General features: G+C 40.3%; 1 long non-coding RNA gene across 3 annotated transcripts in view; it reads left to right on the plus strand.

The window, feature by feature from the left end:
• LOC307175713 overlaps positions 1-25,416 on the plus strand; it is a 173,455-nt gene that overhangs the window by 115,538 nt on the left and 32,501 nt on the right. For 2 of the 3 annotated variants that reach the window (XR_013824431.1, XR_013824432.1), the window contains 2 exons: positions 3,039-3,123; positions 17,781-24,409. This is a non-coding gene — a long non-coding RNA (uncharacterized lncRNA). Of the gene's footprint in view, positions 1-3,038; positions 3,124-17,780; positions 24,410-25,416 lie in introns of those variants that run through there. The other variant, XR_013824430.1, reaches the window with a different exon arrangement.

The following is a 25,416-nucleotide window of genomic DNA, read 5'->3' on the forward strand; positions in this document are numbered from 1 at the left end:
GGCAGACTCCTTTTGGTTCATCACCTGACCTGCTGTTCAAGTCATTAAAGACATAGCTGGGAAAAACGTGACCCATAACATGAAGCCATTAAGAGCCCCCAGAGTATAGATCCTGCTGAGTTTACTTCAAGCACTGCTGCTTATCCAAAAGCATTATTAGAATCCTTTACCTAAAATCATGAATTTGGAAAATACCTAATGTAGTGAGCTACAGTTTATATCTTCTAAGACCATTGGTTCCAAGAGCCACAAAGGGACTTTTTATGCTCCATTTTGTGATTCTCTGCTAGAACTTTATAGGAATCAAAATTCTGGGAAATAATAAGCTCCTGTCCTCATGAGGACAAAAGATCACAAGGATCTTCTCTTTTAAAATGTGTGTCTGAAGAAGAAATTCTTTATGAGCTCATTTGCTCCCAAATCAGCTAAGAAGGAATCAAAAGAAGGGAGATTGCGGAAGATGCAGTTTCCAAAGTTGAAATCAGGATAAAATCCATTGAACTCCCTGAATCCTAGATGTCCTGCACATACTACATCCCACATCCCACATTTTGGGCTGGTTAATGTGTATTTGCAGGGATGATGGGAACTGGAAGTGATGGGGGAGGGGTAATCCTTTCATCCGTTAACCGTTGTTAACAGCTAATGACAATGTGAGACAAAGCAGGGGAAGAATGACTAATTCCCTCCCTCTAGGTTATTGTACTCTCTGAAGATGTCACTGCAGCTGCACTTGTTTGCTGTGTGTGAATGTGGCTAGAATTCTTGGTATCTCACACTCTCAGCCTCTTTCCTTCTGTCAATCCCCTCAACACCCAGCGTGCTCTATTTAGGATCACATCCCCCCTTTACACTAGGGAATGTGGCCACCACTGCTATGAGCTGACTGCCAAACCCAAGGTTTTTGTCTTTGATCGTATTTCAAGTTTTGGGAAATATAGATACACATACACACACAGAGAGCCATATGCAAATACATTCCAAGATGTATGTCTTAACATGTGTTAACATGACACATGTTCATCTGTGTTGATACCTAGCTTTATGATGCCATTTATCCATCATCCTGAGTGAACTGGGATGTTGGTATAGAACAATAGAATTGTCCTGGCCCTATTTTACAGCTAGACATTTGAGCTTTGGCAAGACACTTAAACTTCTCCAGGAGGCCAATTCTTCATTTGGACAGTGGGGCTGATAAAAACTACCTTACTATGTGATTGTAATAGTTTTAATTATGCATTAAAAATATTATGCAAATAGTGGCAAACAATAAAATTTTACTATCTTATTCATTCACGGATTTTACAAAAATATATTATGACTCTACTATGAGAGAACACTAGGCAAGGTCTAGGGGCCCAAGAGTAAATAAAGTCATGTCTATCCACAAGGATTTCCTATCTATGATAGAAGTGCTTAATGCAACAATATTTACTTGACCTTTTAGTAACATTTAATCACACCCTCCTTATTGAAACTCATTTCTCTTATGTTCTAAGAAACTACAGTATAGGAATTCCTTCTCTTTTTCACCTCTTCCTTCTCAATTGCTTTGGCCAACTAAGTCCTTTTACACAATTTCTAAATGTTAGAGTTTTTAAGGAATTGATCTCAAGCCAGTGCTTGATCTATAATCTCTCCTACACAACTTTATCGCTTGGCTTTAAATTTCATCTCTATGTCAAGGCCTCTAAGATTTATATCTCTAGCCTGAAGTGTGATTTCTTATATTCACAATTGTTATAACAACCAACAGGCTTTCAGACGAAACATGTCCATGTTGGAAATCTCGACCTGCCCTTGTAAATCTGTTACTACCCTTGTACTTCTTATGTTGGTAAATGTTAGCCTCCATTCATCCAGCTGAACTGGCCAAAGACCTGGCCATCATTAGCTTTACTTTCCTCCACACATCATTCCAAAGCCTATCCTGAATCTCCCCATCCTGACTGCCCCCCTCCTAGCGCAAGCCGCCAACATCACTTGCCTGAACTTCAGCACTGACCTTCTAACTAACTTCCCAGAATCATCTTTCTCAAACAAAAATGTGCTATCTTGCTGAAAATCTTTCAATAGCTTCCCGTTGTATTTGGCAAACACACACACGCAGGCATACACACTCAAATCTTTAACATAGTGCACCAGGCTCGGATGACTTGGCTTCTTCCTCGCTTACTAGTCCCATCAGAGGTCACCTCTGTGCTGCCATCCAATCACGTCAACCTCCTTTTGGGTCCTCAGGATCTTTTATTTGCCCCGATCTGTCTTGAAGCGTCGCCCCATCCACTTCATCTTCACTTAGCTGGGGCTCACGCTTCCAAATTTAGCTTGAGGCCACTTCTTCAGAAGAGACTGCTCTAACTCAACACTTAACATAGATCCCTCTGTTATCCTTTCTCATGGGAACCTGTATTTTACCTTCATGGTATATAATGATTTTATATTTCTATTTATTTGCTTAATGTTTCTTTCCCTCACTTGAGAATCAAACCCATGAGGGAAGAAACTGGACTGTTTACATTCCTGAACACCCAGCCCCTAGTTCAGTGCCTGGTAAATAGCAGACTTTTAGAATGTATTTATAGAATTAATTTAAAAAAGAATGATAAATATTTTATGACCACCCAGGGTATTGAAGCCTGACCCAGTCAACCACAGTTTTTAATTGAAATATTTTTGATAATAATTTTTATTAATCATTTACCTGGCTTCTTTCATTGAAGTAATGAAACATAATCTCATTGCTCTCTTGATTACTTAGGTAACCAACAAACAAAGGATTAAAAAAATTAATGTAGACGAGACATATTTAAGGTCAAAAATCAACTGCCCAAGTTATAGAAACTTGGCTTTGTAACTGTTAATGAGAACGTAACACAGAGGCTTTAGTTTGACTAAAAATTCAAAAACAGCCAACAGTGGAATATGGCTGACAAAATGTTAATACAGACACTACCTTTGTAGAACTACAGATGTTAAATAAGACCAGTGAAAGTTCAGCTCTGTTCTAGACCTAAAATTTCTATCTATTTCAGGACACCAGCATTGAAGAGGCACCTACAAAAGCTGCAGGGTATCAGAGGAAAGGGCTAACCGCTGAGAGGCCATTTTATTGTCCTGGTGAGTTTTCTCAACCTTCTGATGTTGGCATTCTTTGGGAGTCTTGCCCCTTGTCATTGGATAATCATAGCCTCATATGCAAAATTCTCCACTCTCATTGTCCCAGTGACTTACACTCAACCACTGATTTCCCAAGCCTAAATTGCTCTCCCAGACCTCTCCCTGAGCTTCAGGTGTTCCAACGTCTGCTGGATGTCTCACTCTGGTTATATGGTAGGTATCCAGACTTAAACCAGAAGCTCTCCCTAATGTGATACAATGTTCCATTTATAGCAGCGCCCTCCAGCCACCCCCAAATCAGAAACCTAAGAGGTATCTTAGCCTCTTCTTCCTCAGTTTCCAAACATGCTGAAGTGATGTTACCCATCACGGACACACATCAAGATGTGAATGTTCCACTGTTCTCCAGGAACAGTCCAGAAACCATTCATGCACTGGATGGGGGATTAAGTGTCTCAGTCGGCTGTGGCTGCTATAACAAAATATCACTACGTGAGTTGCTCAAACAACAGACACCAATTTCTCATGGTTCTGGCAGCCGGGAAGTCCAAGATCAGGGTTGGGGAGAGCCCTCTTCCTGGTTTGCAGATGGCTGCTTTCCTGCTGAATCTTCACAGGGCGAGTCATCTCTCTTTCTCTTCCTGAAGGACATTCATCCCTTAATGGGGGGCCTTACCTTCCTGATCTAATCTCTGCCTAAACATTCAGTCCCTAACGCTGGGCTAGAGCATACTATGATGATATAGTTAGCTGAAACTGTGGTTCTGTCAAACTTTGTGAGTCTGTCCATGTAGTATCAATACATGGTTACAGTGAGCTCTTATTTAAAACGTTTATGTCTGACTTTATAATTGTTGCCTTCTTCCCACTGCTTTTGAGAGTACGTGTCTCTAACATCAATTTCTCTTCCTCACCTACCATTTGCTGAGACATAGGAAAGCAGATAATTCAGTTGCCTGAATTTTCTAGAAAAGAACAAGTAATTAGAATGTAAATGAGGCTTTCTGGGTTCTCCCATGGATGTATAGTACAGCTTTAAAAAATTAATTTAATAGTATTCATTTTAACCTGCCTAATTATGGTTTCTAGCACACCAAGCTACTTCTCATCATGCCTTTGCTTATGCTGTTTGCTCCACCTGTAATCTCCTCACTGTCATCACTAATTCTCTTTCCCACACATCCTTTAAATCTCATCCAAGGCCATTTTCTCCAAGGATGTCTTCTCGAACTGTCCAGGCTGGGCTGAGCCCCCCTCATTTGTGTCTGTCCAGGTCCCTGGGTCTGCCACCGTCATTACATATGTTGCTTTGTGTTATAATGGTTTGCACAACCTGAATGACTCCATTAACATAGAACTAAAATGCCATGAATAACTGTTCCAATTTCTAGAGAAATTCCAGGCCTTCCCAATATTTTCAACGATACTGAGAAGGTCGGGGGAGGGTATTACATCTACTTGTCTCAGCTCACCCTGAACATCTTTTCCTTGGATTCTCAATTCCCAAACATCATACAACCTTACATATTTGCTGTCCTCACCAAACTGCTTTCCTTCACAGAGATGCTTAATATATTAAAGTCTCAGTATTCTCATCTGTAAAAGGAGCAAAATGGGACCTTTCTCTTGGTGTCATGAAATCTAAATGAGTTACTACATATAAAGACCTTAGCACAGTGCCTGGAACTTAGCAAAACTCAATAAATGTAGGTTGTCGTTTGTGTTTTTGTTATTATTGACATAATGAACAGGCAGAAGTTTTAAAATCATAGTTTATTCAGTTCAACTCAGGTCAAAATTTTAGTCTAGAATCACGACTTTTCATATAAGCAGAAAATGTGTTTTCTCCTAATGCAAAGCAAACTCCAGAGGTTGATTCTTTTCCTTCTCCTTCCTTTCCTCAACCACCCTCCCCATCTTTTTATCCCTTTTCTCCCTCCCCCTTATTTTTTCCCATCCGCCTGCTCTTCTTTTTTTGGGGGGGGGTACGCGGGCCTCTCATTGTTGGGGCCCCTCCCGCTGCAGAGCACAGGCTCCGGACGCGCACGCTCAGCAGCCACGGCTCACGGGCCCAGCCGCTCCGCTGCATGTGGGATCCTCCCGGACCGGGGCACGAACCCGCGTCCCCTGCATCGGCAGGTGGACCCCCAACCACTGCGCCACCAGGGAAGCCCCCCCTCCCACCCTGCTCTTCTTTTATTTCTCCTCCGCCTACTTCTTATTGCAGAGTGTCGTGGCTTGTCTTTTCTGCTAGAATTTAAACTCCTTGAGGGTACCAGTTATGATTTATTCAATAGTAAGATCATAGACTGTCACACAGTAGGTCTTCATTAAATCATCAATTACTGAAACAAGAAGCTTTTTCTAGGCTGACTTTAATTTTCCTACGTATGTCCTGGATAGTACAATGACTTGGAAAGTAGTCTCCAGATACATATTCCTTTGTCCTTACCTATCTGTGTGTGTGTGCGTGCATGTGTGTGTTCATATGATATAAGTAGCAACAATAGCTAGCATTATTAGGGAAACTTTATGTACTTATTTCATTTAAATATTACAGAACTCAATAAGATACGAATTATCATAATCTGCATTTTACAGATGAGAAAACTGAGGCTCAGAAGGCTTAAGTAATTTGCTTAATTTTAAAATAATCATTAAGTACTGCAGTGAGGAATTAAACCAAGGCAGTGCAACTCTGAAGCCTGTGATTTAACTATTACGCTGTACAAACAAGTATATATACTAGTTTTATCACAGGGAATGGCTACTAAAGAAAGCTGCAAATGTCTATTAATGTTACTAAGAAAACTACTGGAAAGATCTTTTAGCCCATATCTCTTACAGAACAAGTTATTTTAAAAGCTATAATTAAAATTTAACATCTTCTCTAGGAAATTAATCATTGCTCTTAATCATTCTCTAAAAAATAACCAGTGAATTAAACTCCATTAGCAAGCTCCAAGAAAAGAAGAAAATTTCTCCAAAATATCATTCTGTCATCTTTTTGCTTAGACACGTGAATCTGCTCTGACATTGATTAGCAAAGGAGACAGACAAAGCTAACTGCAAATCTTCCTACACCCGTTCATTTACTGGAGCAGCAGCTGTATTCTAGCCTTTTGCTGATTGGGTGGGACCAGCTAATGAATCAGCTTCTAACATCTGAATGGTAGTAAGCAAATGATACAGTGGGTAGGCAATTTCTGGTAATGCACTTTGGAAATTAATTAAAGTAAGAGGTCAAAGACAAGAGAAGATGAATAGAAGCATAAAAACGCAAAAAGTAGGTCAGGTTCTTGACTTTGATAACGCACACACCCTGTGGACTTTAATAGGTCCATTGAGGAAAAAAAAAGTCTTGAAATTTCCTTGGTAAAAAGTCAGCATAATGAAAGAAGCTTGACAGAGATTTAGTGAATTACAGAAATAAAGAAAAGAACTGATGCAATTTTTGCCGCCAGACCTATCTCTGGGGAGTATGTATCTTTTAAAAAGACTGAAATGCACCTTAAAGACCATCTACTCCAACAACCCCACATCCTTTATTTACCCAAGATTCAAGATGCACTAAAGGGTCTCACACTGGAATCTCAGCTCTACCATGGGCTGCCGTGGAGCTTGTATAAATAATTTCCCTGAGCCTCCTGGTCATGTAAGGATTATGTGGGATATAAAAGATATACATAAACATCTTGGTTGTGTTAATTCCTTGATCACAATGGGTGAATAAACTAAGACCCCTATAGAAACACCCTCTCGTCTCTTTGCCTTCTAAAATTTACATTTTCTTCTAGTCACAGATCACATCTAAAGAAAGTCTTTCCACAAAAGGCCACTGCTATTCTCTTCCTAGCCTTACCTTTTCTCTCCAGCTAACAACTATCCCCTTGATTAAGTGCTCAACCAATATCTTCCAGCCCCTCCACTCTACTGAAATAACTCTCTTCAACTTCGAAAAACAAGGCTGCCATTTCAAGCCTAAAACACTTGAAGGGTTTCCCACTGAATTTATAAGAAAGTCATAGCTTACACTTCCAGCATTATCTGTCTCTTCTTTTAGCCCTTCGGTCACAGTGGGCTTTCCCACACTGAAATATACCAGATTCCCTCCAACCTCTGGGCCTTTGCACATGCTGTTTCTGTTGCTGTTCAGTTGCTTGTTCTGTTGCACATGCTGTTCTGTTGCCTACTCTCTTTCCATCCTCACCTAGTCAATTCCTATAATCTCTCAGTTCCCAAATCTGTTTCTTCTATGTTCTCACAGGCAACATATACCTCTGCTTTGCAATACTTCTCATGATCATCACTCAATACTTAAGCACAGTGCTTTGATTGATGGCTCTCCCATTAGACAATGTAATCTATGAAGGTGGGAATTCTCTGTGTCTGCTCATCATGGTAGGTATTAAAGCTACTCACTGATATTAGGACTCTCCACCTTCCAGGCACAAGATAGGGTTGCACTTCCTGCCCTCTATGAGTTAGACGAGGCTATGTGACTTGCTTTAGTTAATGACAGGAAAATGGAACTGACAGGCACCATTTCATGTCACACGGACAATGCACATCTTACTGTTTCCTTTCCTTTTGCCAATGATTGGCAGTGCTCCCAATGGTGGCTTCATTAGCCTGGGTCCAGGTGGGCACATAACATAGATCAGGGTCCCAGCTAAGCCCCAGTGGATCTATACAGTATGCAATAAATAAGTCCCATCATTTTAATCCACTTTGTTTTTAGGTTACATGTGTTATAACCTAGCCTGCCCTTACTGCCATGGCATGTGAGCTTAGCGCTTGACACACACCCAGCATATAATTTTTGGATAAAAGAAATGAATGAATGAAATCTCTAATGGGGTCAGGATACAAGTGTGAAGGCAACACAAGGCCATTCTATCTAAAACCATTATTCAAAGATATCTTTCAGAACACTGAAAAATGACTGATTTCATTCAATTTGATACAAAATTATTGAGCACTAAGGTGCAAAGACGAATGAGGTTCAGCCCTGGCAGCTTCAAAGGGGCTCATAACTAGTTGACATATATTAGCATCTGTTATAATCACGTCAGTGTAAGTCAGATGTAAAGGTAGCCCCAAGCAAAGTATTCATACCTATTACGGAGAGGAGGGCGCAGATTCTGGGATGGTGGTCAAGGAAATAAAACATCACTGATCTGGGTTGTGCAGAATTAGGATAGCTTGCCAGGTAAATGCCTGGGGTTGAAAGGGCAGCCCCTTGTGATAATTTCCGACTTAGTTGCCTGAGAAACAATCAAAAGTAAAAAACTAATGAGTTTGTTTTGTTTTGGGCCACACCTTGAGACTTGCGGGATCTTAGTTCCCCCACCAGGGGTCGAACCCAGGCCCACAGCAGTGAAAAGGCCGAGTCCTAACCATTGGACTGCCAGGGAATTCCCCAAAACTAATGAGTTTGGAACTTGTGGGCAACGAGTGTCTGCACCTGCCGTGCAGTATGGTCGCCACGTGCCACCTGTGACCACTGAGCACTTGCAATGCAGTTAGTGTAAGTGATAAACTAAAATGTGTTTATTTTTAACTCATTTAAATTTAAAAACTAAGGCAGTGTAAAATATTTTTGCCACTATACAGAACTTTATTGTTTTGGTAGGACTGTATTTCACTTTAGCTGTGCTGTAAGCATTAAATGCATGCCAGATTTCAAAGATTGAGTTCAAAATGTAAAATAGTCATTAGTAATTGTTTGTATTAATTCTGTGTTGAAATGATAACGTTTTGGATATATGGGTTAAAGTAGACTATTAAAATTAATTTCACCTGTTTTTATTTTTTAAAATATAGCTATTAAAAATTTACGTCTCACATATTTCTATTGACGATGCTAGTCTGAACCGTCAGAATCACCTTGAAGGTTTATTAAAGAAACAAAAATAGGATCGCACAGAGATATCTGCATTCCCAAGCTCATTGCAGCATTATTCACAATAGCCAAGATATGAAAACAACCTAAGTGCCAATGGATGAATGGATAAAATAAATGGATTATATATATACATATATATATATATATATATATAAACACTCTATTATAGGGCGATAGGGAGAGGTTGGCAACATGGTACAAGCTTTCAGCTGTAAAATGATTAATGTTTTCTAACTTCCTTCTAACACTCCCTCTTTTTTCTTTCATTTTTTCCCTTCACCCTCCTATAGAAGGCATATATTTCTCCTTAATATGCCTCATTAGATGAAATGTACCATATAAGTGTTTTTGGTCTAAAAGAGAGGTAACACATTTGCAACACTGCATTTTATGGGTTGTCAAAAGCCTGCCAGGGGAATCTTTGAAATGGAATTTAAAATCGTAAGCTACGTGTTTGCCTATTTTCAACAACCATGGTGAGATCCAGAAATGTTTAATCCAAAGAATTCAGAACCAAGCAACAGTCATGAAATGTCCTTCGGAGAAAGGGAAAATACTGTAACGCGGTGGGGTTTCTTGTTCAGCTACTTAAAATTCTAGGTTTTGGGAAAAGTCAGACTCCCAGTAGTGCTTGATTCCACCCATTCGGCTGTTAAACTTCATCCTGGAACTTTTGTTTTCCTTTGCTAAAAATCAGAGCAAGGGGGCAGATTTACAAAGAAAGAAATCCGAGGAACTTCACCATACCTTAATCCATCCCAATGAATCAGCCAGAAATTTTCATTGTGCACTACCCCCCTCTTTTGTTTCTTTTGTTGTTTTTACCAAATATCTGACTTCATTGAATATCCAAATGTACCTACTTGTCTTTTGGTGGGGGCGGGGCAGAATTAATGGACTTTTTTGGAATTGAGTATTGCTGAACTTGTCTATATCCTTTCACTTCTGAGCAAATTATAAACTCACCGAGGTCAGGAACAACATCTATATTCTACATTTTGATAGCTACAGCACATGGCTTCATTGATGGCTTGTAATGGGCTCCCAATCAATACTAATTGAATGGGTAGATGTAAGGAAGGATGAGTGGAATGGATGGATGATGAGATGTATACGCTTTGGGGCCACTTGTGAAATTGTCTCAGTTATTATGGAATAAGGAGATTTCTGTCTGTTTTTCCTCCTGTCCCACTTTTCTTATGCTTGTACTCACCTTAGATCTGATCCTGCCGGATTCTGGGGTCTCATGCCTACCTGATCACATTTACCATACTTGTCTACACCTAATTGTATATAATTTTATATCAATAGATCTTGGATAAAAGCATCTCTACATATCCTTCAAGCACTGATTTTTCTGACTTCACTATGTACAAATAACTTGCCTCGGAAGGAGGAACCTATTGTTTATGCCCTACTCTGATTCCAAAACCTGATCCCTGGCAACCCAACTGTGGCACATTTATGGTCCAGGTGACAAAGGAGAAGATAGACTAAACCAAAGCAAATTCAGTTAATGGGAAGCAATCTCTGATCTGTAGGTTCAGAGATGAATAAGAGGGGACCCTTCTCTTAATAAGGCTCAGAGTTGATTTTTAGAAGATTGTTTTGAAATGACCAAGAAGAGGCCAGAGGTGGAGTGAGTAGGGACATGGAAAGAGAATGGCATGAAATTAAAAAAAAAAAAAGACTGCAAAAGGATTAGTCTGGTTAGCACCATCTCTCAGGGTAGATTCCATTCAATCATGAAGTGTCACCCTTTCTACAGAGGACCACTTTTCCAAGATGCATGTTGGCCATGATAAGCTCGTGATAAGAGGCAAGAAGAAAAATGACAGCAAAGTGTAGAAAATGTCCCTCTGTTTCTTTGGGGATACGAACAGCAAACCTGTGAGAAAAGGAAGGCAGTTGAGGAGATAAGACATCAGGCTGAAGAGTCTTCGTGATCATACATCAGCTCCCAGAAGGAGTAATGGTCAGGTCATCATATCAGACTTAATATGTATGTGGGGAGTGCAGGAGGAAAAGCAAAACAGGAAAAATGATTACAGATGAAAAGTTTAATAGATTGCTAATGAAGATTTTTTTTAAGCTCTTGAGTAAAGCTTGAAAATGAAAAAATTTTTTTAAACTCTTTATTTTATATTGGAGTATAGCCAATTCACAATGTTGTGATAGTTTCAGGTGCACAGCAGAGCGACTCAGCCATACATATCCATGTATCCATTCTCCCCCAGACTCCCCTCCCATCCAGGCTGCCACATAACATTGGGCAGAGTTCCCTGTGCTGTACAGTAGGTCCTTGTTGGTTATCCTTTTTAAATATAGCAGTGTGTACACGTCGGTCCCAAACTCCCTAACTATCCCTTCCCCCCACCCGTGCCCCCGGTAACCATAAGTTCGTTCTCTAAGTCTGTGGGTCTGCAGGGAATAATATAAAAGAGCCAATAAAACCTAAAAATTCTATAGGGGCTGTGTGGCCCAAGATGGAAATTATGCTCCAAGTTTGCCAACAGTGTAGGTCTATTACCATAACCAGGTAAATGGACCTTAGAGGGAAAAAATGGGTGCATTCTTAAGTATAGATCTTTCATAACCAAAGAATGTTGCATACATTATTCATCTCATCCCTCCAAAATCTCCACATGCATGAAGGTTTGCATGACCTAGGTACCCCTACCTCATTTATGTCACCTAGTGCCAGGTCAAGCAAGCAACGGATATCGACAATAAAAAACAGGTTGTTGTGAATTGTAAAGGCGATTCAGAAGTATCACAACCCTTCTTCCTTCTCTTTTTTCTTCTTTTCCACTACCTCTTCCCTTTCCTTTCCTTATCTTTTTGGTGGTGTGACAAGGAGCCAAGAAGGTGGCTGGACCTGGAAGCAGAGGAACTGAGGAGGTGATGGCAGGAAACCTAATGAAGAAATACAACCTTAATGGTAAACCTGGAGAACTGGGAAATCAATCTAACTAAGCCAACATCAGTCACAGTTTCAGGACTATTCACTGTTATAAACTCTTCAAACAGAAAGTCATCATAAGAAACCACTGGGGACAGAGGTTAATTAAATACATAAATAGAACCTGACTTCTCGGAAAGTCCTAGAGGGAGCCTAAAAATAAAAATTTTCATGTGCATTTTTTTGGTTGTTTGTTTTGTTTTGAGTATTTCAGTACCCCAAACTTTATCTTTTAAAAGCCAACATGAAGACTATAATTTTTTAAAATATTATTCTTTACTCTTTAATAAGCACTGGAGACTCTTCAAATTCTTTCCCAAGTTTTATACAATTTTTGCCAGTTACTCTTCATGCCTGAGGCTCTCCATTCAATTAAACTTGGTAGGTGTGTGTTGAGCAACTGCTATGTACCAAGCTATGTGCTAGGTAACAAGTATATAAAAATGAATGTGACATCATCCCTGTCCTTACAGAGTTCATGGCCCAGCAGGAAGAACAGGGACATACAGAAATAGCAATAGCAAAATGGGAGACGTGTCAGAATTGACTTACGTACCTTGTACCACAAGAGCACAGAAGAGGAAGCAAGGTAATACCACTTAGAATGCCCTACACAAAAGCCTGTTGCCTGAGCTTGACCCTGAAGAAATAGCAGATCGCCAAGAAAAATAGGGGAAAAAAGTGGAGTCCAGACCCGGATAACAGGATGCACAGAGGGACCTGCAAACGGCGGTGGAAATTTCAAGGACCATCATGAGGCTTCGGCATGCAGGAATGAGCTGGGGGGAGGGTGAGTTTAAGAGCATGAGATGAAATCTGGGAGCTCAGAGACTCTCCCTTGTATTATAAAGGCCACAATATAAAGGAAGGTAAAGAGGCTCAACTGGTCCAACAAAGGCCACTTGAGCAGCGATGTGAAGTGTGAGCCAAAGCAGAGAGACACAAGAGCAGAGACACAAGAGGGAACTGCAAAGGTTTAAGAAGAAAGGACGGGCGCCTGAAAAGAGCTGAGGCAGGAAGTCGCTTCTATACAAAAACCTCAGGATTCCACCACTCTCCCCAAATGCCCTGGGCACCTCAGTTGAATTTCATACACATTATGCATACATCCTTCCCTCCTCGCCTACTCCCCAGCAAATATGAAGAGGCATAGACAGAGCAGACAGAGCTGAAGCAAGATGGCTTTGGATCCTGAACTGAGAGGACTTGGAAGATGAAGATCTGAGGGTAACAAAGACTCCTGGGTTTGCAAAGCTCTGCATTCTGGGGTTGACTTCTGGTGAGTGAATTGACTTCCTGTGGCTGATTCTAACTCAGTGGGTAGTTGTCAGAACCAGTGCTTATTTCTCTTCTTAGAGAAATGTTTCTGGTGGGACGACTTTCTCGTGAAGCCACTGTGACCAATGACTGAGCAGGCGTGAGAGCCAGGACATTAGCATTGGGCAGCTGGGGGTCTGACCCTACTTCTGCCATGGCTCGCTGTACCGTCTCAGGCATACCACCTGAACTGTTTACATCAATCCAGTGTTGTTATTGAAAGGACACATGTACAGCGATTGTAAAGCCCTTAGTCCAACACCTGACATATGGCACACAATAAATGTTGGTAGGTTAATTGACCAACAATTATTATAGTTCCTGATACTTTGTTGTTTATTTAAATTTATTTTTATTGAAGTACAGTTGATTTACTGTGCTGTGCTAGTTTCAGGTGTACAGCAAAGTGATTCAGTTATACATACATATATATCTATTTTTTTCAGATTCTTTTCCCTTATAGGTTATTACAAAATATTGAGTAGAGTTCCTTCTACTATACAGCAGATTCTTGTTGGTTATCCTTTTTTTTTTTTTTTTTTTGCGGTACACGGGCCTCTCACTGTTGTGGCCTCTCCCATTGCGGAGCACAGGCTCCGGACGCGCAGGCTCAGCAGCCATGGCTCACGGGCCCAGCCGCTCTGCGGCATGTGGGATCTTCCCGGTCCGGGGCACGAACCCGTGTCCCCTGCATCGGCAGGTGGACTCTCAACCACTGCACCACCAGGGAAGCCCTGGTTATCCATTTTATATATAATAGTGTGTATATGTTAATCTCAAGCTCCTAATTTTCTCTTCCCCCCTTTCCCCTTTGGTAACCATAAGTTTGTTTTCCATGGCTGTGGGTCTATTTCTGTTTTGTATATAAGTTCAGTTGTATCATTTTTTTGATTCCACATATAAGTGATATCATATGGTATTTGTCTTTCTCTGTCTGACGTACTTCATTTAGTATGATAATCTCTAGGTCCATCCATGTTGCTGCAAATAGCATTATTTCATTCTTTTTTATGGCTGAGTAATATTCCATTGCATATATGTACCACATCTGTAACCATTCATCTGTTGATGGACATGTAGGTTGCTCCCATGTCTTGGCTATTGTAAATAAGGCTGCAGTGAACATTGCGGTGCATGTATCCTTTCAAATTGTGGTTTTCTCTGGATATATACCCAGGAGTGGGATTGCAGGATCATAGTTCCTGATACTTTTGAAGATGATGAGATACATTTTTTAGTATCTCCAGCACCCATAGCTGAGCCTCTGGTCCCTTGGATCCACAGTAGTACTGAGTGGAATCAGGCAAGGATAATTATCCCCGCTTTTACAAATAAGGAGGCAGGCTCATAGCTCCCGAAGGTTGCACAACAAATACCAAGTAAAATCTTCGGACCAGGTGTTAAGTGCTTTATGATGTATCACCCATCCTGCATTCCTCCTTTACTTCCACAAATATTTATTGAGTTTCCATGATGAGCTAGTTCCTGTGGTGAATATAGTATTCTAGGTCCTAAGGATGGAGGCTTAAATAGTCCAAAATCTTGTCCTTTGTGTTTACCTTCCTCCATTTTAGGACAGAGAAAGTCTTTTATTCAACTCTCTCAGTGGAAACTATCAGAGATCCTGGTACAAAGTAAATGCACACTAAGTGGCCATTAAATGGGATTATTGTTGAATGGATACATCTAATGCAGTGTATCTCATGACATCTGTCCTAAGAGTCATGGGAACTGAGTATAAAGAATGATTTCTACTCTGCAGAACCAGAGGTGTGCATAAGGCAAGAGCCTTCAAGTCCAACAGTCCAGCTGTAAATCCCAGCTCTGTGTGACTCTGGGCAGCTCCCTTCACCTCTCTGAACTTGTGTCTTTATCTGGAAAGCTCAGTCAGTAATACTTGCCTTCAGGACTTCTTTGAGGATGAAAAAGGACAGCGTATTGAAAGCACCTGGCATAACACGCTGGCACAGAGGAGACAGTCAGTCAACGGTGGCAGTTACTACTGAGGCAAGGCTACAGGGAGAGGTGGCATTGACTGGAGCTTTCCAAGCATGGGGGGTACGCAGCTAGGCCATCATCAACCAGAATATGGCTGAAATAACCCACCAGGTTTGGCCACACTCTGTTTGAGCACAGGGTGCTTTCTCAGATAGACAGACCCTTAGGGGCCCTTCCCTTCCCCACTGTCACGGGAGGTAGGACAAAGCCAAGACTTTGCAGAACTACTGAGTCTCACTCTGGGCTGAGTCATGCTGACTCGGACCCAGTACAACTTGTTCCAGGTCATCAAGGTGCAGAGTCTGGCTTTTTGTCTCCTTTGCTACAAAGGCCAGAGTTGCACACATAGGGCGGAAACATAAATACACTCCCCAAGCCTCTATTTGCTCTCAGACTGGCCAGTGTGTCCAGCCCCACTGCCCCCATGCTCCCACGGTCCACATCAAGCCTCAGAGCCCGGAAGCGCATGTGAGTGAAATCTTCAGTGTTTATTGATTCGAAGAGGAGTTTTGAGCTTTCAGCCCAGGATTTTTTAGATCATTTGTGGCATTTTTAGTAAGAACTTGGGCAGCTTATTCTCTGCATGGTTTTGACAAGTATGGAAATGTTAATACAATAGCTAAAAAAAAGGACTAAAACCTACAAATCCAATACATAAAAAATGGAAGTAACTTTAATGATCCACAATAGGAAAAAGGTTCAGTAAAATGATGGCGCACCCAGATATCAGAATATATGCAGCCCCTCAGCCGGTGTTAGGTTCTGTGACATCAGAACATGTCTGAGATATAACATGTCAAAACACAGGTTAGAAAACTTTGCATACAGCATGATTTCGGGTATTAAATACACATGATACCTAAAAGATGCCTTCCATATGGGATCACAATACTTATTTTACTTATGTGTATCCACATTTACACGATAAATGCTCATAATCATTTATATTAAAAAATGTTTTTAAAATTTAGCAGGTAGCTTAAGCAACTTTCAGTCAACTTTGCCTTTGAAAAGTTATAAGACAGATAAATTCAGTAAGAACCGAGTTAATAAGCACTTATCCCTCATAAAGTTCTAGTTATCTCCATAGACATAAAATGGTTCAAGACTGGTAAACAAATGGTGACTCAAGGATGTCTTAGTTGCCAAATATTTGGAGAACAGTGTTAAATGGAAGAGAAAAAACGGGATTGTGTGTTAGGCTATCAAAGTGTTAATACTAACTCTGCCACTAAGTGGCTGTCGAACTCGACTTGTTTATTCCCTCCCTCTATTTTTCAGTTTTTCTACTTGCAAAATGAGGGAAAATAGTTCCTTCACTCATTCATTTATTCAAGAAATATTTCTTGAGGGCCTACTCTGGATCAGGTATACTACAGACACTGGGGACAGAGCAGTGGACAAAAACGTGGCTTCTGCAGCGAAACAAACCACACCACAGACGACTAATCAAATCAATATGTAAAATAGAATCAGGTGTTATGAGGAAGTACAAAGCAGGGTAAGGAGAAAGAGAGCAATTGGAAAGTCGCTGTGGAGGTGATTTGTAAGGAGATAACTAAGTGAAACACAGGAGCAAGTCATGCTGGCACCCAGGAGGGAAGCCTGCCCAGGCAGAGAGAACAGCACATGCAAAAGCCCTCAGGCAGGAGTGTGGCTGGATCCAGGTAATGGGTGGTGGCAATGAAGTCAGTTCTTTTCCACTGCAGTTTAACCAAATAGAGTGCGCCAGAGAGCCTGTCGGCAAGCTCAAAATGCTCCCAGTGTACTTGAGATTCAAAGTCCAAGGCCTTCACACAGGGAGTGCATTTATAGAAACTTCATCAGCCCCACCATAGGGCTTTGAAGGCCCGCTGTGCAACTATTAGCTGATCCCACTCAACAAACAGTGACGCAGTCACCAGGCATGTTTGTGCCCAAGCAGGTGATGATTTTCTCTGCGCTGACTCCAGTCAAGGACTTTCCGCTTCCAGATTTCAGGCTCCAGGTGACGTCGGGCACAGGGGGTCAGGTGGCGAGTGGAACAGGTCACGCGCCAGGCAGGTGACATGATCTCTACTCAGCTCGCATTTCAAAGAGCCCACTTTTCCGCCCATGTGTCAAACACACAGCTTGAATGCTGCAAGCAGAGGAAGATGATTCATCAATTTCCAAACCCTTGGGAAAGGAGCCTATTGTTTAGATTTTTAAAATATGTTTTGCTAACCCCTACAGAGGCAGCTATAACTCAGGAAGGTAAAACTGGGATGAAGGTGGTAAGGGCAAAACAAAACAAAACAAAAGCAATTTCTGTCATCCATAATTATAAGCCTTATCGTGTATTGTGTACTAATAGTTGCATTTCCAAGCAGATACCATTAAACAGTGAAATAACAAGGCAATTTGCATTCATGCTGATTCAGAAGAATTCAAAGTACTTCCACAGACCAAACAAAGGTAACTCAACCTTATTACTTTTTGTCTTTTTAATAGATGGGAAAACTGAGGCAGAGAACATTAATGGATCATGAAAAGAAGTGAGTTTATCCAAACCTTCATAGAAATCACGTTGCCATCAAAGGTAAGAGTGCATTGAGACAATTTGTAGAGATGGGTTAGAGCAGAGACATGTAGGCTGGGACATTAGGTTAACCTCTCAGGAGCACCATCAGCTTTGACAAGCGATCAAATCACTCGATCTCCCTTTCTATGAAATGGGACTATCCTTCCTGGCATGACATGATTGTTCTGAAGAATAAATGAGAAACCCATGCGCCTACAAAGTAGTAGGTGTGGTTTGTAACACGAATGGATGCTGTCCAGATTCCAAAAAAAAAAAAAGGGCCATTTAAGGAGGAGGAAGAAGTTCTACATTGATCTTGAGTGTCTGGGGTTAAATGTTTTTGGAAGAAGGAACTCTGGGGCCACAAAGCCAGGAGGAAGTCCAGTTTGTCTTAAGGAATGATGTCAGAAGTCTAGTTGGATTTCTAGTCTGAGGCAAGAGGAATGATCCTCACACTTTCATTGTCCAGAAGAGCTGTACAGCCAGGAGAGTCTGGAACAGAGTGAGTGGGATAGCATCCAATCAGCCAACAACTTGGTTCTGGAATGAGTTTGATTTGTGTGAGCGTTTGTTGGCCAGCTTTTACGTGATGCTCACTTTGTGACTCAGAGAAGTCCCTATGACTAAAATGTTCAATTCTGTACTATTAGAACTGGCAACGTATGTATCAAAAGTGACATTCACAAGTACCTTTGTTTATTTATGCACATTAAGAAAACACCTATGTAGGGTGAGTATAAATAGCACAGGTGAGCAGGAGTGTTTTTCCATGTTAGTTTCTTTCTTTCTTTTTTTTTTTTAAATAGAGGTCAATTGGTATAAAACAAAACAGAAGAGAAGAAAATCATTACACTATAATATAAATCTGAGACAATCTAATAAGGGCTCTTTGCTTTTAAAACTAAAGAAAGAGAAGCTAAGAGAGAGACGCTTTCCCTAGATCACAAAGCACTTACAGTATTTAGTCAGAACTCTGAGCCAGGTCTTCTGGGATCGTACACAACATAGCTCTTCACAGAGGCACCTGCTTACATGTCCAAGGGTAGGAGGAAGGTCATTTGCGAGTCTTAAGTTCTGACCACCCAAGAGTCTCATCCTTGAGAGAAAGAAATGAAAGGCAATGTGGTTAAGCAAAAGCAACATGGTGTTTGGACTCAGGGACCTGATTTTAAGTCCTTCATCTGTACTTTTTGGTTGTGATCCCAGATATATAAGTCAACTTCTCTGAGCAGCAGTTTCCTCATCTGTTAAATGTGGATAATGAGGCTACTTCACTGGCTTGTTGGAACATCAAACTTAAAGAGAGATTATAGGGAATTCCCTGGTGGTCCAGTGGTTAGGGCTCCACACTTCCACTGCAGGGGGCACAGGTTCGATCCCTGGTCAGGGAACGAAGATCCCACAAGCTGTGCAGCACAGCCAAAATAAATAAAGTATATATTTAAAAAAGAGAGAGAGATTACATATGAAACGTACAGATAAAGAGGAAACCAGAGGAATAAAAGTTCCTGTTCTTCTACTCCGTCTTCTTCATGATGCTATTATTATTATCATTCTAGTTGTCATTCAACGGCAAGTAAATAGCCTCTCATTTCATCTAGGTCTTCATCACACGTACCTGATTTGATTCTCTTTATTGGGTTCTAGGAGGATGAAGACAGTCTTTACATTGGCATTATCTTTCTTAAAGCAACATTCATCTTTCTGAACAACCTGAATGAAAGCAGGAAGCAGGATGGTGAGAGGCTCTGCACCTCTCCCTATTTATCGATTACTAGAAATAATGTAAGGATTCCACACTCTCCCCACCTGCTGCTTGCCAGGGACTGTAATATCCTATGCTATTGCTTTGAATTACTTGTGATAAGGAGGGAGTGTTTGTTAAATATTATCCACTTAGTAACACCCGTATTTGTATAGGGCACCTGTTATCCAAAGGTTTCACTTTACCCTGCAAATATCTCATTATCTAAAAGACACAACCCAGTGCCATCAATAATCAAATCTCTGTCACAGCCTCAATTTCTAAAAGAGACAAGACTCTTGTTGTCCTTCTCAGGCTATCATCCCACTCCTCGGAACACATCGTGTCATAGTCTGAAAGGAGATTTTAATTTTCTGTTGAGATCAGGGAGGCAATGAAGTAGAAAGTACTGGTCTGGGGTCAGTAGATCCATGATTCCACGATGATGATGATAGTGGTTATGACGATGATAACATTCTTGATCACCTACTACATGGCCTGCAATCCTTACGTCTTCACTGATTTAGTCCTAACCAAAATACTGGTTAGTATATGTTTGACATAGGTAGCCCAAGAACCAATCAACAATGAAATAAATAAAAGAAAATGTCATTGTCTTACCTAAAGCACTTCTGGCAGTAGGATGCTTCCAGGATTGACCACCCCCCCAGCCTTGAGATCCTGCCATCTCCAGCGTCTCAGTTTTTGCTTTTGTATTTTTCTCTTAATGAGCACAGGTGATTATTGTAATTCCAGACATCACATCCTCATGGAACAATGTGCAAAATTAGAAAAGGGGAATAAATGTCGCTTTTTGAGTTCTTATTTAAGAATGAGAAAAATTTCCCAGAAGGCTTTTCTCTGTGTCTCACTGATCTATGACCATTATTGGGTCATTCACAGGCAAAGGGGAAAATACCACACCTGGCTTAAATTGGCCAGCTCTAACCATCTATAGTTGGATCTCTGCCCCCATCACGGTACCTGAACCGCCTCTGTGTTACCCCAGATCCTGCCTCAAGCCTCAATTCCTTGGACCTCGCAGTAACGCTAGATTCTGTTGGCTCCCTGTTGTAGAAACGCCGTCTTCCCTCTGTTCTCAGACATTGTCCTTTCCTTTGTTCTTCTCCATTGTTCTATTCCTTGGCCTATTTGCTCTCAATACTGGCCCCTTTCTCTCTTCCTCCCAAATTCCAGTCCACATGCCTGTGCTTCTCTTGTCGTAGAAAAGACTGTTCACAACAATGGCTACGGTTCCAACCTCTGTGTTGCCTTCTGCAAAATTTACACTGCTGCTCTGAGTAGAGGAGACGGGATCATAACCTAGAAGTCTAACTCTACCATCCACGCACTTATCCATTAAGTTCTCTTGCCTGTGGCAATGTCGCTAACTCTAGTACATTCCTTCCATAGTCTCCTAAGGCTGTATTGGTTCCTTGCTCATTCCTGCCACAGAACAGACTCTCAAGCAGCTGACTGTGGAACAGCCTCCTTCTTTGGGTATACCTAGTCCCCTTTTAAATTAAATTTATTAGCTCCTATTAGATAAATAGTTTATATTCTAATTGAATCCATCATCTGTCCTGACCTTGTCTGTTGTTACCATCTTGCAAAACTCTACTCTTTGTATTAATCAAGGCAGAAGTCTCCTTTTGTCCACATAGGTTGGATTTACCATTCTCTCCCTAATTTAAACTTTGTTAGGAGTAAACTTTGTTCACTGGGACTTTTAAAGCATCCTGCACATCCAGGGTTGAAAAAAGGTGTTCCGAATCCATGGAGCACCATCTGCCAGGATTATTCTCGTTGCTTCGGCAACTGCTCTTGGCTTTACTGTCTCATGGGAGGCATCCAATCAGTCTTCATGGGAAGTAACTTGATGGGTAGAAAGAACACAGGATTTGGATTTACTAAGGTATCCAGCTACTATTACTCAATAAATGAAGCACTTACTAGGTGATAGTTTCCATCACATCACATGTCATGAGGATGAAAAGAAGCAAAAAAGTCTTTAGGATAGTTCCAGGCACCTAGTACGTGAGCCATCGTACGTAAGTCCTGATCTCCACTTCTGGAATAAATGAATGCGTGAATGAACTTGCAAGCTCTTTTCTCCTATGGCATTTTTAAGCTGTGGTTTTCCTCTTGGTACTTTGCACTTGGTACTTTCCTCACAACCTGCCTCTTGGCCTGTGAACTAAATATGATGCCCAGTAAATTCTGCTCTATGTGGATTATGCCAGCTATTGGTTTGGATCCTGCCTACCAGCGCTGCTTTGTGCTTTTCGTTCAACTCTGATGCAGCAAGTTTTTATAAAGTCCCTACCATGTGCCTGGCACTGGACTGGGCTCTCTGTATACAATGGTGGCCAAGATAGACATGGCACCTACATTTTACGTAGGAAAGGAGCAGTAACAATTAAGTGTGAAAATGGATAAACTTGGAAAGTACAGGGTGGTATGGAAGAACATACTCAAAGCAGAGCAAATACATGCATAACACAATATTCCTCTTAACCCACTGGTCTGGGTTAATGACCTTTTTTCCTTGTGTCTAGTTAAATCCTGCTTGTTTTAGGGTGCTGTTGGTTGTAGTTACAAGGACAAATAAAAACTCAAAATGACTTAAATAGCAAAGGACAGTGTTTTTGGTTCATATGATGGAAGTCTAGAGACAACTAATTTTGGGGGAAGCTACGTATAGTGACAAGATAAGACCAAGAATCGCTTTCTCTCCATTTCTCAGCACCAGCTGCTCAGCATTGCCTCTCTCATTGGCAAGCTCTTCCCCTAGTGGTCCCAAAATGATTGCCATTGTCTGCCCAGGATTCCTGCTTCCTAGTTTACAGAAAGCAAGGAGGAATACATTGAATAAAAGTGCTGACTTTGGTATAATGGGATCCCCTTAAGTCCTATAGCTGCTCTATGGGCAGATAGAAGAATTTCTACCTATGCATTTCTATACATAGAATTTAGTACTGAGCCACATGCCCTACCCCTAGACCCAGGGGTGGTTCTCCTAAAATATACAATCTGCCTAAGGGAGGAGAAACCTGATAAGCATTGCGTGCACTCTTCAGATCTATGGTTATTGCCAAACTGCTTTACAAATGGCTTCTGATCTAACTCCAGCCAGCAGCAAACAACAGCTGCCATTTCTCCACATCCTCACAGACACTTGATATTTCCTAAAACTTGTTTATATTAATGTTAAAAAAATGAAGAAGGGAATATAATTGTTGACGGGCCATTCTTGTCCCCTTTTTCATAAGTTGCCAGTTTAAAAAAAAATGCCTATTCTATAAATAGGTTGTTTTTCCTCTCTGTATTTGTTTTTTATACCAACAACATGTTTTGCTAATAATTTTTACCTGTCTGTGTCATTCCATTTCAATGTTGGTCCATTTGTTATGCAGAGGCTTTGAATTTCAAGGTGTTCAAAGTTAATCAATCTTTTCCTTTGTGGTTTGGTCTTTTTGTGCCTTATTTTTAAAATACAAAACTCCTTTTCTACCCAGTACAGTAAAAAGTAACCTCATATTTTCTTTTACAAGTTTTAAAGCGTTGTTGCTCACCTTTAGGCCCTTAGTTCACCTGGCATTTGTTTTTGTGGTTGGTGTGAGGTAAGAACCTAACTTACTTACGTACTTATTTATTGCAATTTGGAGGATCAATTTTTCTAGTACTATATATTGGCTGGTCCATTCGTTACTGCTGATTTTTCATGGACTAGTCTCCATTTATGAATGAGTCTAATCCTGGCCTCTGTATTTCATCCATTCATACTACTTTGTGCTTTCTAACTTCCCTTCTTTTTTCTTCTTTTTCCTTCTTCCCTGTCTTCTTTCAACTAGGCGGGATTGTCTTGACTCCTACTTCTATTCATGCTCCACCGACTTAAAAGTTCTCACATCTGTGCAGTTCTTTAGAGATTATCCTTAACATCGTCGCACTTAACTTTGATTTAGCAATGTCAGAGTTTACATTTGCCTATCCCTCCCAAACGACAAGCATTTCTTTAGCACCACTTTTTATCTTTCATGGTATTGATAACTAATATTTTAATTCTATCCTTTTTGCAACACCTCAATTAGTAATCATCTTTCTGTTTTCTACAGTCAAGCCTCATTTACATTCATCTACATAATTCTCAATTCATTTGCTCATTATTGCTCTTTGCATTCCTCTTATTCATCCTTGTAACACTTTGCAAATATGATTTCACTGGTTTCCAACATCCATTGCTAGTGCCAGTCTAATTGTTGGATATTCATAGGTAACTGTCTTTACTCCCTACTTGCTTTTAAAATCATTCCTCTATGTTTGGTATTTTGTATTTCTCCACTGTGTGTCTAACTGAAGTTTGTGGTTTTTTAATATCCTCAAAATTTAATGTGTTTCTTTTTTCTGAAGATTCAAAATTTTCTTTAGTTGGGATACTTCTATAAAATATTACTTTCCCCTCTCCTCTTTACTCTCTTTTTTTGGGATAACTTTCTAGATGCATGTTGGACAAACTTATTCTATACTCCATAGAATAGCTCTTGTTTCATATTTTCTATTTCTTTATTTTTGTGGAACCTCATTTAATGTAATTTCTTCAGATCTATATTCACTAATTCTTTCATCTTTTGTATCTAATTTGCTGTTTAACCCTTCCACTGAATTTTTCCCTACAGCCATAATTGTTCATATTGAGAAGTTCTCTTTGTGTGTATATGCATGGTTGTGTGTGTGTGTTTTATAAAATGCACCTGCCCTTTTGTTCATAGTACACCTTTCTTTCACTTTGGTCATAATTCCTTTTTAACTTATCTTTATTATATTCAATTTTAAAAAATTTTATAGTCCTCAGGTTATTCTATTATATTGAATTCTTGGTATGCTGTCTCCCCAGTGGTTGTGTTTGCTGTCTTGCCCTTGTGATATATCTTTTCTCAAATGGTTTATGATTGGTGTTTGTGAGTTCATCTTCAGTGGTGGTGGATTCTTTCTCAGTTGGGATCTCACAGGCCAAGTTGTGGATGCTTTATACTGTCTTCAAGAGTGACATCCAGTGTGTTTGTGGATCTAGAACTAATTTTTATATCGGTAACTCTGAGATTACTATGCCACATGGGAACTGTAAACTCAGATCTTATAACCTCAAGTGGTATAGCCTTAAGTTTTGATTTCTTACGAGAGACATTTGTTGTACACTCAGGGCCCTGTTAATACAAGTGAAAACCCTTATAGGATCCTATATCTGCAAGATATAAGTTTCACCTCTGTACTGGACTCAGGCTCAAGCTTTGATCTTCCTAATCACATAGGGGACCTTCAAACCTTAACCATCAACCATACAAGTCTATTCTGTATCCATTATCCATTCTCACGTTGCCATAATGTCAGCTCAGATATTTCCCACTGTGATAATCTGAGTTTCTTCTCAATTTATAGTATTAAAAATTTATCTTTCTTTTGAGCTTTTGCCTATGTACCTTTTAAAAAGCTTATTTATATATACTTGGTGTGAGGTTATACTGTTTTACTTTGATTTTCATGTTATTAAAAGTTAAGTCTCAAAGTACATCTCTCTTATTTTAATTTAGCTAGCTAGCTATGTCATCCAGGAGGCTGTGAGTTCCTTATGGGCTTGGATTTTAGCTCTTTTATTAATTTGGTAATGAACACGAATATTGGTAAGTTCCAACAATCCCACAATTAAGAGTACTAGTAAGTAATAAATATTCTGTGCTCCAGTTTCCTCATCTAAAAATGATGATACCAATCTCACCTCTTAGAAGGGTCATGTAGATGAATTAAAATAATTCATTAAAAAA

The sequence above is a fragment of the Stenella coeruleoalba genome, assembly GCF_951394435.1.
Source record: "Stenella coeruleoalba genome assembly, chromosome: 17".
NCBI classification, from domain to species: Eukaryota; Metazoa; Chordata; class Mammalia; order Artiodactyla; family Delphinidae; genus Stenella; species Stenella coeruleoalba.